Source organism: Talpa occidentalis, unplaced genomic scaffold, assembly GCF_014898055.3.
Source record: "Talpa occidentalis isolate TD23 unplaced genomic scaffold, MPIMG_talOcc4v2.1 talOcc4.8, whole genome shotgun sequence".
Classification (NCBI taxonomy): Eukaryota; Metazoa; Chordata; class Mammalia; order Eulipotyphla; family Talpidae; genus Talpa; species Talpa occidentalis.
In genome coordinates, this window is record NW_023605194.1 from 37,955,197 (window position 1) to 37,967,292 (window position 12,096).

Below are 12,096 nucleotides of genomic sequence, written 5' to 3' on the forward strand. Positions count from 1 at the left end.
TTGGCTATTCCTAGTTGATTTTCCCAGTTCTGTGTTTATAATGGGGAGGTCCCTAGCATAACCATTGGCTCTTGGATCTGTGTTACAGTGAGTGTTCTCCCACATACTGATGTGATTCTGAATTAAATCTTGACCTGAGTTATTTTGAGCCAATTCTATTAAAATTTGTAGTTTGATCCTGTGGTCTCCCTACACTTAATGAAATTGACCTCTGAACTTATCTTAGGTTGTCAGTGATGTGAAATATGCCATTTTTCTCATGTTCAGCACACCACACCCTGTATTTTAGGACTGAGCTATCCTGATTGAAGACAAGCGTTTAAATCCATTAGTACACACTTCAGACCTCGCCGTAGGTTCTCTCACAGCCTGTGAAGAGCCACAGAGAGACACAGTTGCCTTCCTGAAGATGTGCCTGCAAAGTAGGCCTCAGGCCCGATCAGATCCAGGGCCTCTGGAATAACCAAGAGTGCCGGGGGAGGGTGGAATTGGAGATGGGGAGGGAACACCAGCCTGTGTGATCACCCTTGTGACGGGGGAGTAGCGATCCTGGTAACTGGCTGCTGTGAGGAATAAAGATGTCACCGCCTGGAGTCTGAACCTGCTGGAGCAAGTTGGCCCTGACACTGGGTCAGACCTGCGTGAGGGCGCAGGGTCTGTGTTGTGGCACTCTAGGCAGCAAGAGGCAAGTACATGAAGTTCCTTTCCCAGTGAGTGAGAAGCGGTATGCCCAGAGGGCACTGGCCCTGGCGCTGTCATCCCTGCCTGATAATTCCTACTGTCAGTTCTAGGGTGAATGTTAAAATTCCCACTAATGTGATTATCTGCTGTGCCCTGGCGCTGGGCTCTGTAGTCAGCACACCTCGAACACCAAATAGCAATGTATGCTCGTGAGTGAGCTCAAAAGCAGTGAGGATTTTCCTCTTGGCCTGTTTGGAAGAAATAAGGAAAACATTTAGATTTTGTCTCATTCATAAGCAGATACATATTTCTGACTAGTGATCTGTCTGGTCCTTTGCCCTGTTTGCATCTTTTGTGCAAAGGGATTAAAACAGCTACTGACTCTGTTATAGCCTCCTGCTTTGTTCACCATTTTTGGAGTGGGAGACATTCTAGAGTCTCACTGTCTGCGTCAGAGTTAAATTATGGTGCCATGTTTCTATTTCAGGGTTTATCCACGTGTATTCACTTTGATTCATGTCTGATTGAATTTGACACTGTATAATGGTGATTTCTCTTGAATTTTTATAGTCTCGGCAGAACTTGTTATTTTTTTTTTCTTTTTTTTAAGATTTATTTATTTATGCATACAAGAACTGGGGTACAGGCCAGAGGTGCAGGGGGGGTAAGAGAATTCACCAGAGACAGAGTGGGGAGCAGAACAGGCAGATCTACTAAAATACAGAGCAGTGGGCAAGACAGGAGAGGTCTGCTGCGCCATACCAATAGCTCCCTAGCCAGCTGGGACCGAACTCGTGCTGCAGAAGCTGTGGAAAGCTTCATTGTGCTGTGCTTAACCACTTGCATCACCAGGGAGGCCCCAGAAATCATTCTTAACCTGGCCCAAACCCAAGGCCTAGTTGAAGGTGGATAATGCACACTTGGAAAAGGCAGAGGACACTTAGCGTAAAAAAACTCAAGTCTCACCACCTGCTCAGGAGGTGTCTTGGCACAGAGTACACACTGCCATGTTTGCCTCAGGGCTGTGCTTCCAAACTTCATTTCCAGTAAGAAGTATTGCCTCCTGGGGAAGCCACGGGCTAGGAGAATCCTGCCACATACCCCTCAGTCAGTTCCACCACCAAACAAAAGACCTGCCCAGTTGATTGGGGAGTGTATCGCCAGCCCCTGAGGTTGACGTTACAAATGAACCACATTTCCCCAGATAGTGACACCAGTTCCCAGGTGCACAGAGAGCCGCATATGCAGTCAGAACTCCCAACAGGTGTCAGTTTGCAGACTTGGCAGTAAATCCATTGGTCCAGGAGAAATGGTCCTGAATACGCTAGCCAAGACAAGTTCTCGCCACCACCTGCCCGTCAGCAGCCTCATCATAAGCTTAGGCATGCTGCCTCCCTTCTTTTGGCCTCAAGTTTCCCAGTCTGTGAAATGGAGAGTAAACGTCAGCCGTGTCTGTCCACTTCAGCACATCTTGTGAGGTATCCGGAAGCTGTCGATTGCTTAGCTGTGCTGCCAGAAGACAAAGGTGCTGATCTGCTGAGAGTCCCTCCGGCCTTCCCCACTTCCCCTCGTCCTCACCCTCTGTACCTGATACAGAGCCCAGGAATGTGCCCAGGCTCCCAGTCCCTGTGGCAGTGTGTGACAGCTTATCCCAGCACTCCCTAACTTCCCTCCCTGACATTTAAACCGTCCTGTGGCCAGTATCTTTTCATTATTACATTATTGTTTATATTGCCCCAAGTAGAATATAAGTTCCACGAGAACAAGAATTTTTAGTCACTCAATGCTCAGCATGCTGTGTAGTAGATGGTTTAAAGACAGTAGATTTGATCTTAAATTCCCTCAGGATTTTGCATCAAAAGTGTGGGTCTGACAACCCAGCCGACCTGATTTTGAATCACTGCTCATCACAACGGCTTCCTCGCAGCTGTCCCTCTATTCCAGGACTGCTTAAGCCTGGCAGCTTCTTGTACTCCCACCACTTCCCCAAAGCCTCACTTCCACCTTTGCCCAGAGAGGGCCCCTTGCAGCGCTAGAAGCAGTGACCACCACCTCCCCACCTCCTCCCATTTTTACTGTGGGTCCAGGCCCCGTCCCTGGCCCCGGACATAAGAGCTGAAGCCAAAAGCTTCTAGCATATACCACCATGGGTGATTTATTTAAGGGTCTCCAAATAATCACTTAAATGTCACCATAGCAACCTGAAGTGTTGCCATGGAGATTGGAACAGGAACTGTCCCCATGGAGACCCCTGCGAGACTCTCTAGGAAATCATTACCAGGTGGTTGGGGCTTAGGAAGGGGGAGCTGGATAAATAAGGGAGTCCTACAGTTCTGTGTATTGGCAGGAGAAGGGGGGTGAGCGGGCAGAGTGGGAAAGACCAACTTCGGAAGGCAGGCAAGTTAATGATCTTCCCTCACCGGTGCTAGGGCTGGATGTGATAAATAATTTCTATTGTATATATAAAATCTATCTGAAGGGAAAGACAGGAAACTGGTCGTAATGGCGGGCCCCAAAAAGGAAGTAGAGGAGAGAGACATTTTTCACTGGATGCACCTTTATGTACTGGTCAGATGTCTTTTATCATTCAAATTGAGAATTATTCCAAAATTAAAAAAGTTATTTGTGAAGCATTTACCATGTTAAATAATTTATGTCCTCAAAATAGCTGTGTAAGGTTGGTATTATCCCCATAACATAGCTGGAAAAACTGCTGTTCAGAAAGTGATCCTCAGTCTGGGGCCTCCCCAGTGCACAGAGGGTTGAGCGCCGCACTGTGAAGATTTCCACAGCCTTTGCAGTATGGATTCGTTACCCAGCCAGCCAAGGAGTTACCCACATGGCAGGGCAGACTTCTCCTGCCTCACTTGCTGCTCCCCTCTGCAGTCTCTTCCGTCCATCTGCCTGTTCTGCTCCCCACTCTGTCTCTGGTGAATTCTCTCACCCTCCTGTGCCTCTGGCCTATACCCCAGTTCTTGTATAAGTAAATAAATCTTTTTTTTTTAAGATTTATTTTTATTTATACAAGCACTGGGTACAGTGAGAAGCGCAGGAGGGTGAGAGAATTCACCAGAGCCAGAGCCGGGAGCAGAGCAGGCAGAAGGACCGAAGTACACTGCTGAGGGGAGCAGCGGGCGGCAGGAGAGGTCTGCGCGCCATGTGGGACCCTCCTCTGGTAGCCGGGGAGCAGCAGGGGATCGAACCGGCGCTGCAGAGGCTGCAGGCAGCTTCGCAACCCAGCGCTCAACCGCTGCGCCACTGGGGAGGCCCAATAAATAAATCTTTCAAAAAAAAGAAAGAAGTGGGGCCTCCCCGGTGGCGCAGCGGTTGAGCGCTGGGTTGCGAAGCTGCCGGCGACCTCTGCGGCGCCGGTTCGATCCCCGGCTGCTCCCCGGCCACCGGAGAAAGGTTCCCACATGGCGCGCAGACCTCTCCTGCCGCCCGCTGCTCCCCTCAGCAGTGTGCTTCGGTCCTTCTGCCTGCTCTGCTCCCCGCTCTGGCTCTGGTGAATTCTCTCACCCTCCCGCGCTTCTGACTGTACCCAGTGCATGTATAAAAACAAAGAAACAAACAAATAAATAAATAAAAAAAAAAAAAAGAAAGAAGTGGGGGGGAGAGGGAGGGAGGGGGAGGGAAGGGAGGGAGGGAGGGAGGGAGGGAGGGAGGGAGGAAGGAAGGAAGGAAGGAAGGAAGGAAGGAAGGAAGGAAGGAAGGAAGGAAGGAAGGAAGGAAGGAAGGAAGTGATCCTCACTCACACCAAGTATTGGAGTACAATTCAGGGTCTCCATCTCTCTAGGCAAGTCTGGCTCTCTGCTCTCCCAGTGACACGCTGGGCAGCTGCAAGTTGGTCCTCTGTCTCCTCACCTGTAAAATAACTAGGTAGTGGGACTGGATGAAGGCAGAAATCTCTGCAGCATTGACCTCCTGTGACTGTGGCTCTTTACAAGGATTTCTAGGGTCTCCCTGGTGGCGCAATCTATGAAGGTTTAGATGCAACCTATGAAGTTATCCGCAGCCACTGCAGCACAAGTTCGATCCCCAGCCAGGGAGCTACCCACATGGCACAGTTGACCTCTCCTGACTCGCCTGCTGCTCCCCTCAGCAGTGTACTTCAGTCAATCTGCCTGTTCTGTTCCCTGCTCTGGCTCTGGTGAATCCTCTCACCCCCCACACTTCTGGCCTGTACCCCAGTTTTTGTGTGCATAAAAAAATCTTTTTTTTTTAAAGGATTTCTAAGGACCAAAATCAGACCCTTTGTCTACCTTTTCTTCTTACCCCACTCCCTAGCCCCCATGCCCAGCAATGGATCTTCTGGGTTCTGAAAGAAACAGAATTCAGAGCATCATGCTGGAGGGACCTTTGAAGAATCTTCCTTTAGGTTCTGTGTTAGCAGAGGAAGAGGGTAAGAATCAAGGGAAGGTGAGTTGCCACGGACATATAAACCAAAACCATGAGGTACCGCCACACACATTAGGATGACTAGAATCAATAAGACAGACAATGACAAGCATTTGCAAAGATGTTGAAAAACTAGAACTTCATGAACTGAAGTGGGAATGTGAAAGGGTGAGTAGTAATCAGAGCTGCTATAGCAACAGCCCACACACATTTATTCTTACAGTTCTGGACACTGGGAAGTTCAAGCTCAGGGGGCGGCAGATACCTCTTTGTGAGAGCAGTCTTCCTGGCTTGCAGACAGTGGCCCTCTTGCTGTGTCTTCACATGGCTGAGAGAGAAAGTGCTGGTGTCTCTTCTTCCCCATATATGGGCTCTAATTCCATCATGGGGAGTCCACTTTCATGACCTCATATACATCTAATTAGCCTTCCAAAGTCCTCATCTATTACCATTACCTTGGGGATTAGGGCTTCAATATACTGATGTGGGGAGACACAAACAATTCATAACAGTTCATAACAATTCATGGGAAGGAGTCTGGGAATTGCTCAAAAGGTTAGACATAGACTTAACCATATGACCAAGCAATTTCACTCCTAGGTATAACCCCGAGGGAATTAAAAACCTGTTAAACTAAGATTGGTACATAAATATTAATGAGAGGGTTATTTATAACTTCCCCAACGTGAGAACAACGCAAATGTTCATCAATGGATGAATAGATATAAGCAAAAGTGCTGTGTCTGTATGATAGAATATTACTTGGTTATAAAAAGGAATGAAGTATTGACATATGTTACAATGAGGATGACCTTCAAAAACATTATTCTAAATGAAAGTCACAAAGGGCAATACCAGACCATATTTTAAATGACTCATTTATATGAAATATCCATTATAGGGAAGTCTATAAAGACAAAGTAGGGGCCTCCCTGGTGGTGCAAGGGGTTAAACACAGCACTATGAAGCAATCCACAGCCTCTGCAGCACAAGTTTGATCCCTCGCCGGCCAGGGAGCAACCCACATGGCGCAACAGACCTCTCCTATCTCTCCCACTGCTCCCCTCAGAGGTGTATTTCAGTCAGTCTGCCTGTTCTGGTTCCCCAATCTGTCTCTGATGAATCCTCCCACCCCCCACACCTCTGGCCTGTACCCTGGTTCCTGTAAGCATAAATAAAAAAATCTTTTTTTTTAAACAAAGGGGCAAGCAGTATGGGGTACCTCATACAGCACCAGAAATAATGTCATCATGGTCTCCAGAAGGGAGCAGCAACGGCTCCTGGACACTGTGACACAGAGAGGGAGGCTTCCATTCTTTTTTGTTTCAGGCATGAGAGGTGAGGTGTTGTCCATGTATTTCTTTAATTTTTTTTTTAATGCATTTGCAATTCTCTGGTGAAGGCTTGCAGTTTTTTGTTTTTGTTTTTGTTTTTGTTTTTTAAGATTTATTTATACAAGCACTGGGTACAGTCAGAAGCACGGGAGGGTGAGAGAATTCACCAGAGCCAGAGCAGGGAACAGAGCAGGCAAACTGACGAAATACACTACTGAGGGGAGCAGCGGGCATGGCAGGAGAGGTCTGCATGCCATGTGGGACCCTCACCCCGCAGCCGGGGATTGAACCGGTGGTGCAGAGGCTGCGGGCAGCTTCGCAGCCCAGCGCTCAACCACTGCGCCACCGGGGGAGGCCCTGTCCATGTATTTCAAGTTGATTTTATGTAAGTCTCGAAGAAGATGATATGGGCTGACCCCCAGGCTACAAATAAACAACCATTTGCATATCCATATTCATAGCAGCATTATTCACAATAGCCAAAAGATGCAAGTCACCCAAGCAAGCATGGCTTCTGGATAAATGGATACACAAAATGTCATATATACATGCCATGGGAAAGGAGGAGCCTTAAATAGGAAGGCAATCCCTTCACATGCTGTAACACAGATGGACTTAGGGACACTATACTAGGTGAAATAAGCCGGTCACAAGACATACACTGAGCAGTCAGAGGCAGAGGCAGAGTAGAATGGTGGTTGCCAGGCATTGAGGGAAGGAGGGATAGAGGTGCTGTTGAATGGGCACAGAGTTCTAGCTTTCAAGATGAGAGGAGTTCTGGAGATGGATGGTGACAAAAGTGCCCAACAATGGAAATATCTGATGCACCTAAAAATGGCTGAAATGGTCAATGTTATGTCATATACACACATGACCACAATTCTTTTAAAGGCACAAACAAGTCAGACTCCCAACAAATCCATGTACATGGGAGTAATTATTGTTCCCCCTTTTGTCCTATAGAAAGAAACTGTTCCTGGTGTAACAGGGTGGTCCCCAGGAAAGGGGGAGTTTCCCTGCCCTACCCAAGGGAGGGTGGAGCTGAGCAGGGAGAGGAGAAGCTGCAGAAGAGACTGAGGAAGGAAGCAGGATGGAGCCAGGAGACCTGGAGGAGGCGCATGGAGCCTAGAGACACGTAAAGAAACTGCGCTTGTCTTTTGGTCGTGGACTGGGTGACACAGATGTGGGTGAGACCCGTGGAGAGGTGACAATGGCAGCTTTTATCTTGATGTTGATTTTGCTCTTTTCCTTCCAGGCTTGTCTGGTTGTTTCTGACCCTTTTCTGTGGGTCCCCACTGGAAGATGCTTTAGACTTGTGGCAGGCTTTGGGGCCTTGCTCTGGGCCATTCCCATATGGATGGACTTTTACCCACGAGGGGACGGGTAACTTTGGGTGCTTCATTTAGAAACTAGACTCTTTGCCTTACCTGTATTGTTTCCTAGTTTTATTAAAGTTCCTTCCCATTAAAGTGTCCTATGTTTTGTGTTGATGCGGCGGGATGGCAGAACCCATTTAGAATAGGCAGGTTTGCGGGGTTTGGGCTGCCCCTCTCCCTGTCCTATAACACTGGCACTAAGAAACAATCTTTAAAATGTTTCTCCAAAGTGAGATTTCAACAGTTGGTTGGATTCCTTGAGACCAGCCACGTGGGTGGAACTCTTTGCTCCTCTTCCAGTCCCAGCTACAATCATTTAATTACACAAGTGTATGAATGTACATTTGCTCACAGGCAGAAGTAAATGCTCTCTCTTTTTTAATGTGAACCTCTTTGTTTTCTCTTGTTTAATTTTCACGAGTGGCCTGTTCTTAACTGCTAAGAGAGCCACCGGGAGAGCCAGCATGCTCCTGTTTCCTGTTTCACTGGCTTTTCAAACATCATGACTTTGTTTTTGATAATTTGCTTTATTTTCGACATTAGGTGTAGTAATCAGAGTTCCTGGTAACAAGATATAGAAACCACTTTCAGCTGTTGATGCAGAAAAGTTTTGTTTTGTTTTTAGAGACATGTCAGTAGCTCACAGTGTTAGGGGGAACAGGATGTCCTAAAGCTAATTCCATACAGGCTTTGTGGACTCCACCCCCACCCCAGGCCAAAGCCAAAGACACTGGGAACTCCAAATCCCATCACCACCAAAGGGAAGGTGGCTGGGACCTGAGGGTGGGGTTAAGCAGCCAGGTTGATATAAAGCCAGACACGTGGGCTTTGGAGGGGTCCCCCATTTTGGCTCTCCACCAGCTAGCAGCGTCCGGCCAGCTCTGAGAGTGACTTTGGGTTTCCAGTTCGGCGGATCAGGTAGGACGCATTAAAGACTTTATTTCCCTATTTTCTCCCTGAGTTGTACATTTTCCTTATTTCCTTTTCCCTTGTAAATAAATCTTTTATTAACCTTTTGTGTGTGCCTGTAGTGGAGTATTAATAAGTCCCTTTTAAGTGCGCGGGTGAGGACCCACAGCCAGGAACCCATTCAATATCGGGGTTGTCCTATAACAGCACTATCATCACAAAGGCAGTAAGATATCCACAATGAGAAAACGGGCAAATGGCATCAGAGAATGAGCTGGCTCATCCCAGGGCAGCCTGCTTTACCTCCTCAACCCCCCACCACCTCCACTGCCCAAATAACATTGGCCATTTACTCTCTGCCTATGCATCCAGGTGGCACGTTGGTTCCTGGTGCCAGGAAGCACAGGACGGGGAGGGTGAGGATCTGCTCTTCCTGTGCTGGGGAATGGGAGGCAAGGGAAGGCCTTTATTCAGTGGAGGAGGAAGGTGTTTAAATACTGTGCTTTTCAAAGTGCATGCTCACTAAGCTTTAATTTTGTTTTTTTTGTATAGAAGAATTGGGGTGTAGGCCAGAGGTGCAAGGGCTGAGACAATTCACCAGGGAGCAAAGCAGGTGGATTTACTGAAATACACTGCTGAGGGGAGCAGCAGGTGAGACAGGAGAGGTCTGCTGTGCCATACGTGGGTTAGCATCCTGGTTGGGGATCAAACGCAGGCTGTCTTGGTAATAGTGCTGAGACTTAACCCCTGGGCCATCAGGGAGGCCCCCACCAAGTTTTGAAGTACTTAACAGGGTACAAAATATTCTTATGTCCATAAAAATAATAATCAGTGTCCACTAGGTGTTGGGTTTTCCTATGCAGCAATCACCCTGCTGAGCATATTGAATGCTATGTCATTAGCTGGCAAAATGATCCTGAAGTTGGTATTACTCTCCCTGCTGTAAATGAGAAAACCAAGAACCAGAGTAGTTCTGTCACTTTCCCAGGGCACATTATAAATGTCAAAACCAAAACACAAACCCAGCTCCATTTGACTTTAAAGTTCACCAGGCTTCTCAAGTGGTTGATTTGACAATGGCAACACCCAGTGACTCAGAGGCCACCTGGGGAGTATAACGCAGAACGTGGCCCCAATCTTCTGCCTCTAGATCTATCCTGTCAGGATCTTTGGGAGTTCTTCAAGATCCCAGGGCTCAAAATACAGGGGTTTCCCTTTTCATGAGGAAAAGATTGTCCAGTTCTGCTTTATAAAGAAAGCATATGAAATGTGTATTTTTAAAGCTGCTATTTCTAGGTATGATGGAATAGCTGCAATCACATGTCTCCTTTCCTGACACCTATGTAAGCTACTATAGAGGCTGGACAAAATATACTAAACCCCTCCACATATGGGCAACATCACGAGTCCAAGGCTGTGATAGTTTAGAGAAACATTTACCTCAGCATTCACTCAGACTGACTGTTTTCATGGAAAATAGTGTCCAAAGCAAGACTGGCAATTTCACTGGATGGGATGAGCAGATTGGAATGCCAGGCTGCCAAGGCAGCTGGGATTGGGGTGGGAGGAAGAGATGCAGGGGAGGAACTCCCCAGAATCTACACCCAAACCCACCAGGAGGTAGATAAAACATAAAGAAGTTTTTTGAGGTGATGCAAAATGTTCTATGTTTTGGTTGAAGTGATGGTTATACACCTGTTTGTCAAAAATCCTTTTATCATACTCTTGAAATGAGTGAGTGTTATTTTATTTAAAAATGTCTTTTTAATTGTCTTTATTAAACAGTTCATGAATCGGGCAGCATCTCATCATCGAGATGATGCCAAATGAGTGAATTTTATTCTAAGTAAATCAACATATTGTGTGTTAAATCAATAAAGTTGATCATTTTGAGATTCCTTTTAAAGTTCAACTGACTCCTAAACCACCCAGGCACAGGGCAAGACTCCAGGAACTGGGCAGAGAGCAGCCTCTGAGGAACATGCATTTTCAGGTGATGGGGGTGATGGAAAGCCTGACATAGTGGGTAGAGAGCAGACCCACATCAGCAGCTCTCCTGCCCACCTGTGCCTATGCAGGTGTTTCTTTCTTTATTTTTTTTGAAAGATTTATTTATTTTTATACAAGAACTGGGGTACAGGCCAGATGCATGGGAGGGTGAGAGGATTCACCAGAGACAGGGCGGGGAGCAGAACAGGCAGATGGACCGAAGACACTGCTGAGGGGAGCAGCGGGTGAGACAGGAGAGTTCTACTCGCCATGTGGGATTCTCGCTGGCTGGCCAGGATCGAACCCGTGCTGCAGACGCTGCGGAGTGCTTCACAGCGCTGCACTCAACCGCCTGTGCCACCAGTGAGGCCCAGTGCAGGTGTTTCTTTTCACAAAACTCTTCCTTTTGCAGAGAAGCAACAATAGCTCTTTCTACCCTCTTGTGTCTGTGCAAGCATCTTCTTCCCTATCCTTTTCCTAAAAAACCTGTCCTTATAAAGTGAAAAAAGAAAAGAAAATAGACCCACTTTAAGACAAAGCATTCTGATTCAGAACACTAAAGAAAAAGAGAAGACCCTCCAAGTTCACGAAGGGAGAGAGGAACAGGTCTGGAACTGGAGGGGCTTGAATGTCTCCAGAGATATGCTGGAAGTTAGAAGACAGTTTAGCAATGCTTTCAAAATTCTGAAAGAAAATTATCCTCACCTTAATCCTTTTATACCCAAGCAAATTATCAATCAAGTTTGAAAGTAGAAAAAGACATTTTCAGTCATTTAAAATAAAAAAGATGTAGGGTTTTTTTTTTTTTCCATCCAATAGGTCTAGGGGCAGCTAGCCTAAAATGGATTAGACCAATCAGCTCCAGGAGCGATTTCTTTAAGAAAATAAAATTTGGGGCCTCCCTGGTGGCGCAAGGAGTTAAGACGCAACCTATGAAGCTATCCACAGCAACTACAGCACGAGTTAAATCCCTGGCCAGGGAGCTAACCACCCCCCACCCTCTGGCCTGTACCCCAGTTGTTCTTGTATGCATAAATAAATAAATCTTTAAAAAAAAGAAAATAAAATTTGCAGACTATCATTTGAATGATATTGGAGGAAATTTCAACAACAGAAAGAGTTTGAAATTGAGTACAAGGAAAACCAAAGGAAAAGAGGGCTGGGGGATCTTTATTAACTGCAGGGAAAATAAAAGTTTGGGGGGCCTCCCTGGTGGCACAGCGGTTGAGCACTAGGTTGCGAAGCTGCCCACAGCTTCTGCAGGGTCGCTGCCTGGTGAAGGTCCCACATGGCGCACAGACCTCTCCTGCCGCCCGCTGCTCCCCTCAGCAGTGTACTTCAGTCCTTCTGCCTGTTCTGTTCCCTGCTCTGGCTCTGGTGAATTCTCTCACCCTCCTGTGCTTCTGACT